Source organism: Accipiter gentilis, chromosome 20 (genome assembly GCF_929443795.1).
Source record: "Accipiter gentilis chromosome 20, bAccGen1.1, whole genome shotgun sequence".
NCBI classification, from domain to species: domain Eukaryota; kingdom Metazoa; phylum Chordata; class Aves; order Accipitriformes; family Accipitridae; genus Astur; species Astur gentilis.
The window spans coordinates 17,364,480-17,386,402 of NC_064899.1; positions in this window are offsets into that span (position 1 = coordinate 17,364,480).

Consider the following 21,923-nt stretch of genomic DNA (forward strand, 5'->3'; position numbering starts at 1 on the left):
TCTGTAAAAAGCAAAAGGAGAGAGCTTGTCTGTGCTCCTGGGCAAACCATTTAAAAAAAAAAAAAAAAAAAAAAAGAACCATGCATAAAACATGTTTCATTGTAAAGTTGCATCCCCATCTTGGTCACAACCCTCTGACCAAAACCTGTATGAAGCTACTCAAAAAAAGAAAATTTTTCTCTTCCTCCTGCCTCCGCATCCTTTGATCTGCTCTGACTCCGAGTTGAGTGGATGCACATCCAGGCCCTTGGGACTGCGCAGGCAGGGCTATAGGAAGACATCAGCTCCCAGAACCACCAGTGTGTGCACAGGGCCCAGGAGCTCATCCCTCTCTCCATACTGCAGCACCTTTGGTCACCGCACAAAGCGTGAGATACGCTGTGGATGACATAGCTTTTAGCGTCCCTAAAGTGTCTGGAAATGTCCCTCGCCACCATGGGATGGTGGGATTTGCAAAGGTCACACAGTGAGCAAATTTCCTGGCACCGTAGGAGACGGGAACAGCATGGTATTGTGAGCTGCATACAGCTGCTGAAACATAAGGCAAAAATTTGAAGCCAATCCAAGTGGCTTAAATTCCGCTCCTGACTAAAGGTGAAGTGGTTTGATTCTTTGGTTCCAACTTACGAGTGCTACCTCTGTATTTGGTGGTACCAGAGAGCGCTCAACTCAGTCTGACGTCCTGCAGGCATGCAGCTACAGATTGGGATGCTGATCCTGGGCATCTTGGCTTGAGAACATTATCGTTTCTCTAGCTGACTGCCTGGGACAGCTGTGATTAGTGGCTTCGAACATGACCACCTCTCTCTCACACGTTGCTTCCTTCTGTTGTGTTTTCTTTGCTTTCACAGACTCTTGATGCTTGGCCTCCCAGAAGTTTTAATGCCAGCTGGCTGAGCCTGCCTGGGCTGTGCAAGGCCAGAAGCGAGAGATGGCTGGCTTTGCATTAAGATCTAAACGAACACCTTAACAATTCCCAGCGCTGTCCAGAGTCTGCTCAGACACCCTGTTTAACTTTTAGCCAAAAATCGCAGTATCACAGCAGACATAGGTCACGGAGTTGCACGTTACTGGCTCCTCCTGACTGGTTCAGGTTTGCATCATGCTTCAAAGTGAAGAAAAGGAAAAAAAAAAAAAGTTTCTATTGAAGAAATCTTCCTTTCCCTAAGCATGACTGGTCTTTTTTGCTCTGTAAACCCATTCTCTACCCCACAGCAACATATGGAGAACCAGGTATACATCACCTTGTAGACTTGTTCTCTCTTTTTTTTTTTTTTTTTTTTTTCATGTCAAGTAATGACAAGTAATGATTTTCCTGGAACTCTCTAGAGACCTCTGATTCCCATGCTAAAGTCAATGTATCATATAGCTAAAATATGTCAACCCCTTGTAGTCCTCACGGTAAAATTGATATATCAAAGTTAAATTCTTCAAAGTATTTTTCTCATAGATCACTTTGGTAACATCAAATATGATTTAAATGCTTCTTCAGTTCTGTGCACTTCCTAGGCATTTTGAAATACTTGATTCAAAATGATAAATGATTCTTGTGGAAGATACAGAACCTGTTGGGTATCTCAGAGGGGAGAGAGGTAGACATGCCACAAGATGCACAAATGGACACAACCTGTTCTGGGTTGAAAATTTACAGTATTAACACCTTCACCTTTCTGTTAGGATCACATTTACACATCAGATCATCTGGAGTCTGGATGTGGTCCTTGCTCTCCTGGTCTCTGCAGAGCCTCCTATCCGGGCTTGCATGCAGAGCCCTTAGCACGAGTTGTAGTCATCAATTCTCTTTGTAGTGCAAAGGAACTGCTTTGAATCAGCTATCTGTAGAAATATTCTGACAGAGAAAGAAGGCAGCTGGACTTACTTTGTAACAGGAACCGAGATGGTCTGAAGGAAGAGCCATTGGCTCAAATAATGCAGGTAAAGTCTCACGAACCAAAGCAAAACCACGAGCAGCACGAGCAGCCAGAAGTCCCCGGAGCGCCAGTGAGAAGCTCCCAGCTCAGAGAAGGCTGCGTATACCACGAAATGGAAACGATCGACAACCCGCCTGGACAGTTTCACTTCACCAGCAGAATGGCAGCTGGAAATATATGGAAATAAAACAGAGAGTCATTTAGAAAAACATATAAGAAACAGCAGTTGGTAAAACACTGTAGAGTCCTATTATACAGATAAATGTGGCACAGGTTCTGATCATAAGTTTTGATTGACCAACACATCTGACAGTAAAAAATAGAATGTTTTTTCCTTTGCAGTCTAGGTGATAGGTGGCTTCCTTCCAGAAAATATGCTGCTACTTTTATAAAGAAAACAACAAATCACATTTAAAACCAAGATTTTAAGTCTTTTGCTTTCATTTTAATTTTCTCACAAATTGCTCTCTGAAGAACACTTTATCACTTATTTTCCTTCTGAGAAAATGGCAAAAGAGCTTGCTGTATTTGTACTGGAAAAGTATTCATTTTATTGAAAAATATAAACGGCTTTTTGGTGTTTGGGTAAAAGAACTTCAGTCAAATATTTCAGTACACAATGTGGGCTAAAACTCCTCTTCAAACTAGTGTCAAGTAAAAGAGAAAATAGAAAGGAACTTGCACCGTACAGTATTCTGCTACTGAGTGTGGTGTGATTTGCCCTTTAAGCTAATTACTACACTGCTTCAAAGGGGGGTGGGGGGGTGGGGATGGTGGAGAAATGAAATGAAATGCAGAGATGCAGCCTTGGCATTATGTTTGCAAGAAACTGGAGTCTCTCAGCTGATTCAAAGCTGAAAAGACAGTAGCTTCTTTGACCTTTTGAAACTTCTAACTGCTATACTTATTTCCACTGATTTAAATGACTAAGCAGATGAGATGCACAACTCTAGGACTGAATATGATGTCATCATGCTCAAACTGTTATTTATATTGATTAAAGCTTCTGAAAGTTCAGAAATATAAAGATCTTTTTGTGGAAGAAAACATGCTGGCTTTTTAAAGTGTAGCATATGACTGGGGAAGAAGCGACAGCAATACTTGCACTGTATTTTATACTCTTTTAAAGCATTTCCCTGCCTACACATATGAATTTTTTAAATAGCTGTGTACATTTCTTTCTCCAGCAGTCACAAAGAGAACTGCGAATAGCAATGTAGAAACTTAAAAGGATTCTGCGTTTGCTCTAGGTTTGAATGAGCAGGAGAAATAAAAACCTCAAACTTGCCAGCCATAGGTCTGGATTTTGGGACCAGCTTTGGCATCATGTTACTCCTGATCCTCAGTGTTAAGCAGGATGCATGTGTAGGAGAAAGCATGCTGTCTGCCGCCCTTTTCTCATGAAGGCTCAAGCTTTAGTTGCCTGGTTGGTTGAAGAACAGGAGGAGGAGTTGTCAGGGACACACTACAAAAAATAAGTTTTGGGTCACTAAAGAGGCCTCACATACAAATCACCAAAACTTCTCACAGAAGCATCTGTTTGGCTGAGACAGGCGCTCTTTGCATTGACTACAGGTTGATCTGTCAGGGGTTTTCATGGGCTTTTAAAGACATTGCAGTCCAATTGCTTATATCCTAATCAGTCACAAAGTCCTACTTTACAGACTTAGGGGCGCATCATGAATCACCTTCCTCATATTGCAATTATTTACCCACAGCAGCCTACAGCAACATCACAACGCATTTCATTACCGTTATGAAAACACAGTCTAGGCTTGTGTGAGAAAGAGACAAAGAAAAATGTATAAGAAATGTAATTGGCTGTGGTATAATACTACAATAACCTTGGCATTCTGGATGTTCTGAACTCTGAAGCTAGAATGTACTACATTTCCTTTTATGTAAAGAAATTTTTGTCATCTTTAAGAACTTCCATCAAAATCTACTCTTAAGGTATTCACTCCTTGAGGAGACTTAATAGGCCAGGATTAGCCACACAGTTATTTTAGTTAGACCAAATAGTTTGTTGTTTGTGCAAAAAAAGAAAAAAAGAAAAAAAAGAAAAAATAATACTATCTTAGCTTGTAGTACTCTTCTCATCCTGCATCAAACAAGCAGAATTACATAGATGTGCCACCCAGCCTCAGCCATATCAGAAATCCACATCTTACAGGGATCACTGCCAATCTTCATCCCTGTGCTAAGAGCATGAGTAACCACGTATTTTTCCACAAAAGTCTGGATGTAGGTCACCACCTCTTTTCATGTAAGAGTCATTTGCTACTAGATTATTTAGGCTCAATTTACTAAATGAATCTACCTCCAAACAAGCAACACCAGAGTACAATGTTCATTATACCACCTGTAAAATGTTTCAAGACATAAATCCGTCCTCCAACCCAACACACAGACTGAGAAAGAGGGTATGAGCTCAGAGTACTGAAAATACCAAGTCCTCTTTCATTCACAGAAGTTCTGGGGCACCAGAAACACTGAGAAACGTTAGTGACCTAAACACTAGCTTGGGAAGGCGAGGTAACTTCTTCCTCACGGAGGCAGGATCTGGTGATGCAATCAGTACTTTCACAAGAGTTTCACAAATCCACTTACTCCAGCTCTGTAACTCATTGTGTGGAAGCTGCTTGTGTAAGCACTGTACAAAGCGTGGCTGTCAAACTTCCCCAAGACTTAGGCAGCAATGAAAACACTCAACCTGTGTCTTCATCACTCCATTGCTCCCCAGCCTACTTCCATTTTCAAGAGGTCAAAAGAGACCTAATGTCTCCACCTGTGAGCTATGTCATCCTTGCCGAGATGCTGGCTCTCTCAGCCATGGGAATCCACCTATTCAACAAACTTCCCAAAGGAAAGTAGAGAAATTCGGAGCACATTCACTGTTATCAAACCCTAGATGCCTTCCACTGGCAATGACCCTGCTTAAACCAGCAGGGCAACATCTCCGATGTCTTTACTTTGGTCACCTTTCCTCTGAAAAAAGCAATAGCAGCCCAGAAACTCCACAAAAAGTCAAGCTTGCTGGAAGTCAAAGAAATCAAGAAAAATATATGCATTAGGTAGAACCGAACAACATTAATTTTTACTTTTGGAACAGCAATTACTTTTTTAAAGACTTCATGATTTTCATCACTCACCCTGACCATCATTTCCAGCTTTTAAATAGAAATTAAATTTCTCATTACTGTTTAACTTGTCAGAAGTCCAGATTATGAGTGTCACTTCTGAGCTAGCTTGTACTTCCCTGTGACTGTGTAACACCTTGACGTGAACACCATCAGCCAGTAGTAGAAATTGATGGAAAATATAGCATATACAGTGACTCAGTGAAAGTCTCAACCCATAACTGGAACCTGTTTTTTTTACTTTAAAACAAATCCAGTGGGGCCCAACTTACTTGTACATTACAGCAAACTATTCCTGAGTACACATTAATCATGCTATAAGGCTGTTTACTGGTTGTCACTTCAAAACACTGGGCTTAAATGATATCTCTTATTGACTCTTTTGAAGAACAAAGAAAGGAAGAGGCAGAAACATGAAATGAAATGCACCAAACAAGTGGAAACAGCCCCTTTAAATATTTTTAGCTGGTGCTACTCGTGAAAGCTTGTGGGTGGAGTGACAGTGCTGGCAGATACAGTTTTCAGAAGAGATTTATATAAAGTTGCTCTGGGGCAGAAAGCATGAGTATTACCTTTCAAAACCAAAACAACTCCTCCACCCACAAAAAACCCAAATCTCAACCCTTGGGTGAAAACTAGATAGAGCTCCAAATGAGAAGCCACTTGAGCAATGGATTTATCCATGATTCCTTGGATTACTGGTAAGTAATTTGGCTGAATGTTTCTGTTCTAGGGCATTAGTTTTGCATTTTTCTTTGCAAAATGCCGCAGTAACAAATAGCAGAGACCGAATTACCATAAAAGCAGGTCAATTATTTCAATGGAAATTGTTCAGAAGGAAAGAAACGATGCACAGATTCTCTTAAGCTACACTTGATGATGATGACAGAAAAGTAATGGCTGATAGAAGGCAGTGCGTACTGTTGGGTGACAGCTTTGCTGCTGACAAACTACGGTGAACATTTGTATAATGCACTGCAAGACTCGCACTTACAGCTGATGGTGGGGGTAGATTCGCAGTCAATCCAACCCCGCTCGCTCCAGAGCTACGCTGGTGTATACCAGCTGAGGTATTCAGGATCTAGTCCTGAACCTATCTATTATTTACATTGCATAAAATAAGGCAAACTAAATGTTTTATGTTACCCATACAGCCAGAGAAGATTTAAAGAGCAAAAGCAGACAGGAATGACTTTATGCAAATTACTTTCAGGGAATCACAGTCCTCACAGCCCAAGAATCTGTGCAACATATTTACTCAGTTCACAGATAAAAAAGACCCCTCCCCATCATCACCATAAGTAGCAGGTATTTAAAGATAGCCGTAAAGTTCTTTATGGCTTATCAACGGTAATGAAGATGCAGGAAATGCTGCCCAGTGCAACTAAAATAAAATGCTATCACTTTCAGTGGAAAAGCACACCTGTATCTGAAGGTACATCTAAAAATAATACACTAATACATGTAGTCCTTAAAATGGAAACCAGTTAAAAGCACCACTGATGAAGCATGAGGCAGAATAGAAGCTGGTTCATTCCCCTATGCGCAACATAAACATATATATAAAACATATAATTTTATTATCATTAGAAGGATTTTATTATTATTCCTTCTGCATATTTTTCCTTTATAGATCTCATATTGCATTACAAAGAAATTGTCTTTATCCCAGGCTGTATGGTGATGATACGAATTAGTTTGCCCAATAAGCCAATGGCAGAGCTGTGAACTGAGCGCTGCTGAGTTACAGTCCATTATTCTATCCACTGGATTCCTAATAAAATATTACTTTTTTGTTTATTTGTATGCAAAGTGAATATAACCAGGGAGACCATTTACCCAGGATGAAGACACTGGTTTTCCTTATCTCTTCCCAGGACACACCTATGCTTCATATTCTTCACTTTGCAAGCACCAAGAAAGCTGGAACCACAAACAGTAACAGGGGCTATCTAGGGGCTATCTGCTATAAGAGAGGTGGCAAAAGACCTGAGGGGACATTAGGTAATTCCTTAACATACAAATGCTCATAAGAAAATTTGTTCTATAGTTTGCTGCAAAAACCAAAATCATGGTACAGAAGAAATGCTGGAAATCCTGACAGGTTTATTTTTCAGGTGCACCTGTGGTGGAAAAAAGAAACTGCCAGAAGCATGCAAATTCCAAAAACACCAAAGGAAGGCTGTAGGAATTAAACATTCTTGCAAAGCCGGAAAAATAGTCAGCCAATAACTGCAATAATTGTTTTGGGTTGCTGCAAAGTACATGACAGAGGTATGTGAGTGCACCTGGCAACACCTACGCTGCCCTACCAACCTGGGGAGGAGGAGGGTGATGGTGGCCGAGTTCCTTCCAAGGTCCAGACTGTGCCAGCTCACGGGGAGATGGCCAGCAGACAGCAAGCCCTGGATCAGCAATAGCCCAGGTGTGTTTGCATCATGTGCGCAGCCAGGAGCCAGAACAAACACATCAGCTGAACTTTTCCCACAACCCAGTCACGCCAACAGGCTCCTGGGGATATGTGCTGGCACAGCTGGTGCCTTGGAGGGACCACTGTGTTCTTCCATACTGGGGGATGGACGCTGTGGGTCAGTGGACCAAGACATGTTCATTAAAGAGGAAGGGAAGAAAGTGCTGACAGCTTCATATTCCTCTGGATACTTCTGTGCTAGCCTCAAAATGGTGGACACTCAGCTTTCACTATAAAAGAGTTTATAACAACAGAAAATTGGCAAACAGCAGCAGATTCCTGTCCTCAGCGGTCCCTTTACCCAATGGTGCAAGGCTGGCAAAGAAGCCCATCTCCTGCCTTTAGCTAACCAAGAATTTCCTGAGGGACTTAACTGAGACATTTGCAAGAAGAGATTTCTTACCAAGCTAGGGAAGGAAGCATAGGAGGAAGGAAGAATCACAAAATTTAAGCAGAGTGGCAATAGTGCTGGAGGACAGTGTGGTTCCTTGTAGAGAGCTTGGCAGAGCTTTGCACGTTTCAGCTTTGAGCAGCATCTGACAATGACAAAGCAAAAATGACAAAAAACAAATTATTATCGTCACGCCTGCAGTTTAGGTAGGCAACTAAAACTTTGCCTATTTCATGCTTAACTGCATTTTCATGAGTCGATTGGCTTGGCAAAACAGTCTGGAAATCTTACAAGAACAGACTTTGTTAAAATATTCCAGTCCGTCTGGTTCCAGCTCTGGATGGGAACAAACATGAAACGAGGAAACTCGAGTGCAGCTCTCAGAACTTTTAAGAAGCTCTGTTTTATATTTCACTCTAGAAAGGAACAAAAGGCAGCAGACAGTCTCTGTTATTCATCCTCATGACATGACTAGGCCAGTCAAAAAGCCAGAGAAAGCATGTAACTCCTCCCCTACTTCTTGCCCTCTGACTGCTTTAAATAAATAAGACAACAATGAATGAATAAGAAAAATACACAACTTATATACAGGAGGATGCAAGATGTCAGCAGAGGTATAGATCTCACAAAGATGGCACTATCTGTAAAGCTGTTCTACCAGTGAGTATGCATAAATGCTCAACCTTGTGCATGAGCAATAAAACAAAGAGTTTCGGACCTGGAGAAGAACCTTACAGGGCAACCAGAGTAATAAATACACCTTCAAGCTCATCTCAGTTAAAAATAAAATAGAAACCAAAGAAGTAGAGATACTAGGCCTAAAACATCTGTAGAAGTTGAGGAGAATCAAGGTAAAAAACTTTTTATTTATGTTAATAGTAGCAGCATACCCCACCCAGGAGGAAAAGAAATACACATATACGTAGGTAGTACTCCTGCTTAAGGTAAGAGAGTCCCCTGTACCCTGATGTGTGGAACGGTTTCTACCTTGACACAGAAAACATCCCCAAGGACATTTGTTCTGTCTGGAGGAAAAATGTAATCTTCCTCCTGACCAAATACATATCTACTTCTGAGAGCCACTAAACACTCAAACACCATCTGTGAGCTGTGCATTCATCTGTAACGCACCAATTTAGCTGGCAGGCCATTGGGAAACAAGACTCTGAAGTTGCCAAGTTAAAATGGCAAGCCAGTACCAGCCAAAACTCCACCAAGCAAACAGGTGAGGTTTCCAGTGAACGTTGTAGCAGAGAGCAATGAAGCTTCAAAATAAGAAACAGCCTTGTGGTGTGGGAAAAGAAAAAAAAAAAAAAAAGAGGGGAAAAAAAAAAAAAAAGCATAGCTTTGATCTTTTCCATCCTGGACTTAATTAGCAGCAGCATCACACTAGGAGCCTGGTTCTGTACAGCTGGAGTCAAACAGCTACCTTCCTTCAGTAGGAACCAACAGGCTCACGGCTGCTGTGGACAGAGCAGGCAGGAGATGCATTGCACAGGATGGTCCTACGTTTCAGAAAGACCTTTTTCTGGCTGGCTGTGCAATGATGAAACGTCATCTTGTACAAACACAGACAAGCCATAAGTCAAAGGCCCTTTACTTCTTCAGTTGTATCAGTTTTTCATAGCAACAGGCTGAAGCAGAAATTGAATTCCTGCATGCTTGCATTGTTTCCCTTGCCACAGTTAAATTGTACATGTGCGAAGATGCTGGAGTTGGGATGTTGATTGTTAAACTGAATGCACCGTTTGCTTCATGTGCAGATTTATAATACTCACGCACCATAGGAATAGGTAGGTATAAAGATGAAAGAAAAAAAGCGAATCTATAGCTCTAGCTCATACGTAAAAATGCTTCTAAAAGACCATTAGTGTTATTCCAGCCAGACCTCTAGAAGCTTCTGTATGACCTGACAAAAATGACCTTTCCTTTTTTCATAGCAAATTTTACAAGGAAGAACTAAGTAGGCAAAGCAGATGGAGACTGGGGAAAAAAACAGGACATTTATTTAGAGCAATTTTGACATCGGGGATTAATTTTTTACTTGATATCAATTACCTTTTTTTAGTTAATATTATTTTGTGCACCAACACGTCCATGCACAGAAGAGTTTGACATAGAAATAGCAATCCATGAAGAGAGTGAAATATGATGTGACCCAGGTAATGCCAATTAGAATGCAGTTAAAAATAAATCCTTGCAGTTTTAAACATGGCCAGATAAGGCAATTCATGAAACTACAAAGGAAATGTAATATATTGAAAAAGAAATGTCACAAACAGAAAAGTGCCTGAAATATTTAGAGCATTTACAAGGCATACTTTGTCCAAACATAGCTATAATGAACCATTTTGGAAGAACTCTTCCTCAAGGTTTTGATGAAAGAGAACAACCTCAGGTTTGAGCAGATGACTGATGTTATAACACTGCATTTTAAAAAAAATTTTTTTATTTAATAAAACCTGTTTTCTGAAAGAAAAGAAATCTATGTTAAGCCAGCTTAATTAAATCTTCAAGAGCCTTAGGAAAAAAAAAAAAAGAAAAAGAGGAAAGGAAGGAAAAAAAGTTATGTGCATATGCAGAATACTCTGGGATACTATTATATTTAAAACATCATTAAGCAGTTATCAAGATGAGAAAACTTAGATACTGTACAGATATCTTAAATTCAATTAAATTATGAAAAAACACAGCTATAGGAAATGTTAAACTGAAATCTTTTTAAAAGATCTTTATAAACACCACTGAAATTATGGTGGAAATTATCCATACAATTTAGTCAAACAAAATGCATCACATAATAACAGTATTAACTTTTTCTTTTCAGTTTAATGCTGCGTTATTATATTTAGCTGCCTATTTTAGAAAGTAATTTGTGTTGATGGCTCTGGAGAAAAACCAAGCATTAAAGAACTAATTTAATTCCTTCTGAGCTATGTTCAATTCAAAAATATTTCTTTCAGAATGTCCCAGTACTGCAGAATCTGACTAGAAATCCACCTTGAACTATGTGCACTTTGACTAACTCTCTCCCCAAGGCAAAATGATCCTGCATTCAGCAGGGTTTTATCCCGGTCTTCTAAAGGACTTACACAGAATGTACCTGATATAACTGGACCAGAATGTCAACCATGATAGAAATTATGATCAAGACATGGGGGATACATAATGAGAACCTTATCTATTTTACAGTGGACTGCTATTGGTAGGGGAGTACCTTTAGGGGGTTGTTTACAGAAATCAGGTCTTCCGCCTCTAAAAAAAAAAGAGAGAAAGAGAGAGAGAAAGAAAGAGAGAAAGAGAAAGAGGGAGAGAGAAAGAGAGAAAGAGAACTGTGTAATTTCTTGTGCAGAGCTCTCCTTCCTGCTTGTTATACTATATGACATAATGGATACTAGCTGTGTTTAAGGTGTTCAAGTAGTGTTATAATAGGCTGCCTGGCTGCCTGTAGAAAGAAATTTCACAAATTTTCTTCCAATGTGAAGACATGTCTTTATTCCTCTGGTTCCACAGTATAAAACAGAAATTAAAAAATTGTCACAGCTTGTGTCTCAAAAATCAATGCATGATTGCTAGCTGCACTGGGAGTTTGAGGGATATCCCCTTATCAGAGACAATCTCTAGATAACATACTTTCTTCTATTGCCCATAGCTGCGTGTAAGACATGGCAAGACAAATGCAGGCTTCCTTTTCTGTTGGTGTCATCTATTGATCCAGTGAAATGTTCTTCATCTGAAATTTCCTTCCCAAAGGGGACATTTGCTATGAAAAGCAAACCTTTCTGCCTGATGCTAAGAAATCCTGAAACTTCCTGCTAATTACTGCACAGCATCGTGGTAACAGATAAGTCTAACAATGTGAAAAAAATAAGCTCGAATGAGACAGGGCCTATCCTTTTCCTGGTATAAATGTTGCTTTGTGATACTAAAAGCATATAATAAAAAAGTGTAACATAATAAACTCATTATGTGTTTTCTGTGTGCTCCAGATAAAAATGTGCTCTGGATCTGTGTTTTTCTTTGGGGGCATTTCCTCTCAGACACATTCAAAACTGCTATCCCAGGTGTGACTAAATGACCTCCAGTATGAGCCAAAACACAAAACAGCGTCACCGTGAGAAACACCAGTATCGGAGAATAATGAGAAGCAGAGGGGTAGGTGGAGATTGTTGGGGTACAAAAAGGAGACTATGCCTACAAACAAGCCCCTGCAGAAAACACATTCATTTGTGCATCTACACTGCCCGTATTGTCTCTCCTATCTATGTACCATGCTGGTCTAAGACATCAGCACCCTCACAGAAAGCTTTATCTACTGACAGAGCAGAAAGCGAGGATGTAGAAAAGACACGTTCCTTTAAAAATAAAAATGGACTTGTAAAATACATAGCTAATCAACATCCGTATGAACCTCTGCAGTTTCAAAGAGCTTTTAGTATGGCTCCTAAGTAATTGCAATTTCATCAGACTGAAGAAGAACAACAAAGAGAAGCATTTACTAAAAAGAAATCAAATATTTCACCGGCAGTAGAATATTTTGGACTTGGCACCCCTAACCAAAAGAAAATTTTGCTCAAGAGAAAAGAAGGGGCACATACTTTTTAAAGATGGCCATAAACTTGTTCCTTCGGTTCAAATATGAAGAAGTGTTACACTACTTATCCAGCATATGCACAATTTCTAAAAAGTGACCGTCTAAAAGAGACTTGGTTGTGAGACTTCACCCATACAATAAGGATTTCCAGGAACAGGAGAACTGACTTTCTAGTAGGTCGCACCTCAGCATGGGCAATAATTTAGGTACTTCCCCTCTACCGCTATTGCTAAAATTGGCCAGCAGGTTCAGAAATTACTAGGGGAAAAGTAACAGGCAGCCTTACTGAATATACCTTGCCTTCCTAAAAAACCTGGCTAAGAAATAAATCCCTATATTCAGGAGGCATTAGACCAAAGCTTCCAAAGCAGAAGAATAATGCATTTGGGCAGAACATAAGCCTTGTTATTTTGCTGTCTCTGAGAAACGATAGTTGGCAGGTATTGAACTTACCATACACATAACTACTCTGTTTGTTTGAGGGTTTTTTTTCCTGTGTATATTTGTCTGCAAGTGTATTTGTAAATAATACAGTTTGTTGAATTTTTTTTTAAAATCTCACAGAAAGTATTTTTTTAATGGTCTTTTTGTAAAGATATGATTCTGCTTTTTCTTGGAAGCTTTAGATTTTTCATCAAAGAACTCCAAATACCTGAAAGACACAACAGCAGCTTTTCAAAGAGCTGGGTTCACCCTGACAATAAAGGTAAGAAACGCTTAAATAACCTTCAAGAGGCACACAGAGGTGATTCTGAATTTAAGCTTTAGGGTTCCCTTATTCTGCTGAAAGGCTGAATTATTGGAGGGGGGGGGGGGGGGGGGTGCACACAGTTTGCCAGTCAGCTCTAACACATTAATTTACTACCTTTCTACCTATAGTAAAGACATCCACACGATCCTAGAGGACAAAATCCCATCATCTTAGACCACCCATGAGGTTTTCCACTACTGGTCTGAATGCAGACAAGATTTCACTGGCTTGCAGTAGGCTGTGCTCCTTTGACTCAATGTGATTGATAAGTCATTAAAATAGAAGCACCTACAAAATAGACCTATCTTCCCCACCTGGACAAACCATCCCTTGTCAAAACTCAGTGTGATGGACTAACAGCACTACTGGGTGTGATGCTCCTTCCCTCTCCCAACAGGAGGTCCTGTGTAGCAGGATCCTTATCGGTCCTTCCTGTCTACCTAGAGCTTTTTGTTTCATTGCAAAACCTAATAAAACTGGATATGTTTGCACAGTATTAGTTTTGCTTAGCTAAGTAGCCTGCTCACCTTCTCATGAGTTTCCATAAGTTTTGGTAGCAGCGTACGGATGCAGAAGCCTCAAGAAGCCAGGCAGGGCAGTCAGGATGAGGTTTCCAAAGATATTGAAGTCATTCAGCTGCTGAAATGCAACTAGAAAGAGCGCTGTAGTCACAGGATACAGACTATGAAAACCTCTGCCTTGGTTCGGACAATAATGCTTTCTCAGGCTCTCAGTATTTCATAGCCTCTTTTTCTTGCTTAATATGAAGCTTTAATAATCGTTATTTTCTTAAGGATCGACCTAAAACTTACTTGATCCACAATGCATCAGAACTTACACTTACGTTAAAACTTCAGTTTTCACATCTCCTAGTTTCTTACTGGTGATATTTTAGTTGTGTAACCTTAAAATTGTGTTAACACACTGTGTTATTTTTTATTCTGCTTCTGTTTTAACCTGAAGGCAAATTGGTTCACAGGTCGTATTTGATGTTATTCTTTCAGCTTAAAGACTTCAAATCATTACAAAAAAGAGAGAAGGGTTTGGTGGTTTAGTTGTTTGGTTTTTTGGGGTGTTTTTTTTTTTTTTTTTTGTCTGCTTATTAAATAGTTTTTGCTTGCTCGGCTCAAGGTTTGAAGGTAAAATTTACAAAGACAATGCCTTTTGTCAGTGAACCTTCTGCTACATTTTTAGAGGCACTCAGCAAATTCCAGCAGCGGGTTTCTAGACACAAAAGACAAATACAACCACTCCATGATTTAGATTGGCTTTCTGTTTGTGGGTCATGAGACTCACTGCTGAGCATGTCAGAAGTTGGCTGTGGCATTTAATGAAGGTCGTCAGCAAGTCCATAGTTCCCATAGCAAAAGAAAGAGTGTGCCCTGGCTTTGGTTTTGGGGTGTTTGTTGGGTTGTGGGTTTTTTTCCCTTCCTTCTTTTGGGGCTTTGATTGGAATCTGGGACTGGAGTTAGTGGATAGACTCCGTTACTGCAAGAGAATCAAAAGTATGGTACAGGCTGGTGCTTTGAAAAATGTGGAATTGCATAGGTTCCTTTTTTTTCAGAGATGTCATTTAACATTCAAAATAAGTATTAAATTTCCCTTCAATTTGACAGTTAAGAGTCATTTGTGAAATTAGGAACAATAATCATACTATATTATACCCTGTCTCGTCTATGTCTCGGGAGGGCTGTGACTTGTCATAGCATGAAGAAACCTGGAAAAATGATTGCTTGCTGCTTCAGACAGAAGATGCATAGCTAAGATGCTCATTAATGAGGCAAAGGAAAATTAATTGACATGTCTAATACTTCTTTTAATATAGCCTCTGAGCCTTGATGTGTCAATTGTCAAATTACCCCTGACATTCTTTCTCTCAGTGATCTTGTGTCGCATTGCTAGGTGAGAGAAATAACATTACTTTCCTTGACCTCTCTCAGCATAGTTTCTGGGCAGGGTTGCTAGACCTCCAGAAAAACGAGATGCATTAGCCCAGCTGCCTTAGCCTCTCTCCAGATCATGGCTAACCTCCCAGACTGCTGTACTCCAGCTTTGCGACTGCTCTGGGTTAATGATGCATCTTTCCTAGGACAATGGTGGTAAAAAACCAAGCTTAAAAAAGCTTAAACATATCAACCTTTCTGCGTGTCCTCACGGGTCTTAAGCACTCTTTTGACCAAGGTCAGAGTTTCTTCCAGCAAGTCAGGATCTTCTCTACCTCTGCTTTCCCAGCAATGGTCTCTCCTCTGAAAGAGACTGCCTCTTCCACCCTGCGATAATCTTCCGTGCTTTCCCCAACATAGCCAGTGAAAGAGCATTCCTCTTAGAGCTTCCATTCTTTTCACATTATTATCACCCAATCCAGACTGGAAAAAAGCTGTTTCCAATCATTTGCCTTTTAGTCATCTCTGCCTGACAGCAAATCCTTTGATCAAGACAGTTATACTGTGTATATAGATTCATCTAAGCTTATTTAATGGATCTTTATAATTGTTCCTGTTATTTCATCAGTTGGCATTTCTGTCCTACATGAAGTTAGGAAAAAAAGGAAACATGGAGAGGCAGATAGATCATATATTTCATCTGCAGTTTGTAGTCTGGCACAAAAGTGCATGGGATTCCCAACATTAAACAGCATTTGAGAACTTCACATTGGCAGATCCTTTAAGCCATAATTCCAGAAGCTGAAGAAATCCTGCTTACAATGTCATTTGTTTGGGGCTGATTTTTCATATGTAGATTAAGTGGTGTAATTTGGAAATTAGCCCCCTAACAGATCAGAGTAATAAATCTCCTAATACAGAGCCATACTGGAAAATACAGCTCTTTGTGCAGAATGAAAATCACTGCATAACAGTATGTCAGATCTCTATGAATTTTTTTTTAAAAAAAAAAAAAAAAAGTAAAAAAACCCAAACCATTAAGACATTTTTCATTTTATATTCAATAATCTCAGCCATTCTGCTAAGGCTATTCATATCTATGAGCTTTCCCATGAGATTTGCATGTGCTGCAGAGCATAAACACGCTCAGTCCGATAGTCAAGAAAGTACTACAGAAGTACTGCCCATAGAGCTGCATGTGTGCAGTAAGTCCAAGGCATCTAGAGAGCACCAGATTTCTTGCACATTTGAAGGCTATTAGTCCACACACAATAGATCTAACAACTCAGGCACAGAAGAGCGCCTTCTCAAGTGCTGTAGAGCAAGTCTGTACAGCCCAGTGGATGCATCTGGAATTGCCACATGGGCTGTCAAAGATTCAGACATCTTGAACAAATGTTGAAAGTCTTCAGGTTCCACCTAGACCCAAAAGGGAGAATCTGTAAAAAACCAGGTTCTACGAAGTTAGGTGAGAAATGAATACAAAATTCAGTAATGTTTCTCTGAATGTCTTTCTATTTTGTGATAATATTTGAATACTCTAACCAATCAGTATTAAAAATTCAGGGAACACCATATCTATCATTGGCTTGAACTCTCTTGATTTGGACAGAAACTGAAACAATAGAACAGGGATAACATAAAAGAATGGGCAGAAATGGCAGAGAGGGAGTTTGCAAGCAAGAATGAAGGCATGTAAAAACCATCCACATGAAGCAGAATGAACTTGGAGGTCTGTATCTGTAATGTTTTTCCATAATACACATCATGGTAAGAATACAATAAAGGATGCTGAGGCACAGACAGCAAGAATATTCTCCAAGATAAAGCGAGCCAGTAGCAGGTTGGGGAACCGTCCTTACTGTCCATTTGTTCTTCTCTCACACTGAATCTAATTCTTTGTTGCTGAGATGTGAGAGTTACACAAGGTCATTACCAATGCAAGCAGAGAACCGTGTTACTTATTTCATGCTGCACGGGACCTCACTTTAACTAATAAGTAAGGGTCTCTTAGAAGTTTTCAATTGCAGAATAAAGACGAATGAGAAGTAGCTCTCCCTTCACGTGAAGATTTTCAAACGACAATTTTGATCCCAAATTGGGATGAAAATGTTGAAAACAAAAATGTTCATGTACCGATATTTTGATTAATGAAAGGACCTGTTTTAGTCATTTAAAGTGCTTTGAAAATATTTTGACCTTTTCAATAGAAAATGAATCCTTCTTTATAGATTAAAATATGTGAAACAAAAGTAATTTCAAAACAAATGTTCTTTTCAAAGTATCGAGATGGAATATTTCAAGAGTCTCCAAACCTTGTTCCAATTATCCTTTCCTGAATGGGAAGAAGAGTTAACAGCAGCTCTTTCCCACAATCTCATTTTTTGAAAGTCTTTTTTTTCCAGTGAAAAGTACTTTTTCCAAAAAAACCCTCAACCACAGCAGTAATACCACACATCCTTGATTCCAATGGGGTCGTATGCTTCCTTCATTTCAGTGGGTAGCCTGAGGCAGACCGTAAAATACTGGTGTCACCCGTTCTGGCACCGCTCTGGCAAGTGTTGTGACAGACGATACAGGGCACCGAGATTGCACTCATAGCGAGGAGGAATGCAAAGTGAAAATACATCTTCCAGTGTGCGATCCAAGTGATCTGGGGACTGTCCTTATGCTGAGAGACTGTGCTCCAACTTGGCCAGAGAGCTGCCGGAGGCTGCGTGGGAGGACTGGGGAATGCTTGGCAAGTCCTTGGGAAAGACAGAGGAGAGCTCCGCGCTGAGCAAATCACCCCTGGGATGCCACTGAAAGGCAAACCCAAGTTTTCGCTACCCAAATCACCCAACTAAAGATGATAGTGGATCTGTTTAACCTGTTAACATTAAAGTAGCAAAAACCCTGGGCAGTGGTCTGCACTGGACTTTAAAAATCTTTTTCCCACAAGTCTTCTTTTCCTCCTTAGTAACAAGTAAGCTGGGACTCAATAGTAGACGAGGGCTTGGTGCAGAAGCTTGAACAATAAACTGGTTAGATTTATTATGAGCAGAGTTAGATGACACAATGTTGGAAACATATGCAGCCAGCCTATGAGACTAGGCTTGGTTACAAAAGCATCCACCACCAGTCTATGTAAATTCAGAATGCCAAAGATGAGGAATGTTTGCTGTGAGCTACAGCTACTTGGGCTCTCTTACCGTAAATATGAACAAATCAGCACACAATCACACACACAATGCTTTTCACACTTCCTTTCTGTAAACAGCATATACTTCCTCTTGTAAAAAGTGCAACTAAACTTCAGTTTTTCAGCTGGCATAACTACCCTGCTGAAGCCACCAGACTTGCAAGCTGATTCACATAGGTAAAGTATCTGATCTGTTTTCATTTTGCTTATTTTCTTAATATGCACTTGATGTTTTCTATTCTACGACTATATCTGAAGATTTTAAAATTAATAGTTAACTATCTGTCTAGTGCTGTGTAAGTACTAAAGCAATACATTGCTTTTATTTATCAGAATTATCCGAGTTCAATTCTGATAAGTTAGTAGTAGGGCAACCAACAAAAGGGCTCTTCCGAGTACAAACCTATTCATTTTCCACTTTACTGGTGTGCAAGCTTATCCCCAAATAAAAGTCATCTCTACTGGGTGAAAACACACTTTCTGTAGCCTTTGCTTGGAGATTTCTAATGAACACAAGGGGTGAAGGCGTGCTCCGAGTCCAAGACTCTTACACTATCCAGACCAGCAGACTCAGACCCAGCAGGAAAGAAGGCAACACTCAGTAAACCTGGTTCATGTGGAGGCTGCAACTTTATTAAATGTAAACCACATTATGGGCTTATTTAAATTAATGGGCACAGTGGGTGCTCAACACCTCTGAAAGAGTCTGCACTAGGGCTAGCCGTAAAATTTTCCATTGAGACTGTTGTGTGAAGGGGAACTGAGACTCCTGACTAGCAGCGCTTGCCAGAAAACAGCCTTTCCCTGGGAATTTTTTCCTTGATAAAACATTCAGATTTTGGTGCTGAAGAAAGAAAACTGTTTTGTTTCAGCAATCCCTCTCATCAGAATCGGTAACCAGCTCTTCATTCACACAGCCCACGCACTGTGTGAGGCAATTCTGCAAGATCCCCTCACTTGGATATACCAGAGTCAAACGTCCCAATGTGCAACACGAGGGCTAAGAGACCACGCTGCATGGGGGACATGCACGCAGCCCGCCTGGGGACCCTTGACTTTAGAGGAAAATGGGGAGATGAGACCCGAGTGCCACCCCCTCCACCCTCACTCTGTCCACCCAGGTTCCGTCAAAGAACTTCAGGAGGACAGGCAGGGTAGGAGGCCACCCCATGACCTACCTCTGTCAAGAGGACCAGAAGACAGGGACCGCGGAGGGGACCACGGCGCCTGCCTATGCCAGAGCAGGCATGCAACCAACTGACAATCTTCCTCAACTGAGCCGCTTAATTCTTCTGGACTGGATGTTTCAGCTTTGTTAAAAAGCTGTTGTTTTCTGGAGGAGGGGAAAATAACCCTTTCCCTAAATTTCATTAATAAATGAGGGTCGTTACCTAAGAACGGCTAAGGGAAAGTAGCAGGTGGTGCATCAACAGCAGCTCGCCATGGTTATGAACGGTGAAAATCTCTGCAAAATACTCAGCTGAAAACTGAAGGAGACTCTTCTCCAGTTAAAAGACGGGAGCACTGTATTGTAATTGGTTCTTGCAAGAAATAGAAATATCTTAACTGAGTGAATGACAATTACTTGCATTATTGTCATACTTAAAATGTCAGTGTTCAATGATTGGTTTCCGCTCATAATAATAAATTCTAGACTTTTAAACATCAAAGCCAATAAAGCTACATGGAGAGAATGTTTGTCATTGAAATAAAAACTATCCCAAATATAGAACCAAAGCATTATTTTTAAAAATAGCAGAAATACTGCTGAAGTAATTTTAATAGGAAATAAATATGGAAAGACGACACAACTGTGGCAACTAAAAAATTAAAATTAAGAATTACATAAATTCATACATTGAACTGTACCAAATGCAAATATATTTGTACGCAAATACTTGTAAATAAATAGATCTACATTTATACTTTCACATTTCATACAACCCTCAATCTTGTGGGTGTAAAAGAAAAAACATTGAAGATGGCCTGCAATAACTTAAAAACATAGTCTTCTGAGTTAAAGTATTTTATATTCCTATTTCCAGTCATTTACAATGACAAGATAATGATTCACAGAATCACTGATAAACAGCAACTGTGTCCTTTTTATTTGCTTCCTAACACTCCTGGAAAGCTTTATAGTAAACAATTTAGAAGATAATGAAAGGTAAAACTTCCATCTGAAAAGGTTTGATTCAACAAAATTATTGGGACAATCACTTAGGTTAAGTGTTTAGCCCAGAGGGCAGTATAAAATTTCATCAAAATTCAAACCATGCATAAATGATCTCAACCTGCAGTGTCTATTTATACCACACAACATGTTAGTCACATTTTTCACTGCAGATTGAAAGTAATGATGAAGTAACAGATAAGGATGAAAGACTGAATATGTGCTATGCCACCCATGTATAATTCAGTTAGTGGCAAACATGGATTAGAAAGTATCCTGCAACAGCATGTGTTTTTCCACTGCCTGAGAAAACCTGTGAACCACTAACAGGGAAAAGGGGACAGCGATGAAACCAGAAATATTCCACATACACAAGTTAGCCAGGTAAAGAAGAAAGAGTTAATAAATCAGTGGGTCAAGGATTCAAAGAAAATGAGAATTGTAAATATGGACCAAAATAATATTACAATTTGATATCTTTTAGGTTCGGTGTTTCTTCAAAAAAAAGAAATTGATGGCTTTTTTTAAATCCAGAGAACATAGCAGTGTCAGTGCAAAAGGCATCATTTTTTCTAAAGCAAAAATCTTCACATTTTGGTGGATATGATATAAAGAAAATTTCAGTGCAGACTCTCCATTTAAAGTGTAGAATACTGTCCTCCACCTCTAGGAAGAAATAATCACAGCAGAAAAAAAATGTTATGCTCCTTCTTTTTCCGGTTGAAATTTTTGCTTTACTTTTTTTTGAGAGAAGCTTTGAGCTATGAATTAAAAAAAAATCTGTGGTTTTTTCATTTTAATCTTAGACAAAGATGAAATCTTTAGTTGATGAGGGCACCAAAACAAAATAACAACTACAATAGGTAGCGTTATCAGCTGATTATGGATCACTCCATTGAGTGTATCAGCTATTCTCATATGCCTGCTATGCTTTTTACTTAAACTATTAGAATGAGCTTCTTGCAGTGACACCAACCTTCAGCTGAAGTTCTGTCGTTGCTACATGGTGAATGCAAATTATTAATTGGCATTCCTTTTTTTATCATTCTAGAAGCATCCAAGGTGCTGGATGAACTAATAAGATTGCCAATACACGTTTCAGAGAGATCGTAATGCAGCATTGAAACTGCACAGTGGAGAATTAAACTCAAATGTAAGTTGAAAACCACGTATGGGGCTGTGTTTTTGTTTAACATCAGGTTAGTCTCGGCAGTCTCAGGTTATCATCACTCTAAGCAGAGCTAGATGTTAATGATTTGTAGCTGCCTTTTGGGGGAGGATGGGATTAGAGTAAAGACTTAACAGATATGAGAAATTATCTCTGAGTAAAAGACATAGGTTAAAGCTGCACGTGGGAATAGTGGCGAGGGGAGATGAGAGCTGATGTCTTTGGGTGTAGAGCAACATCA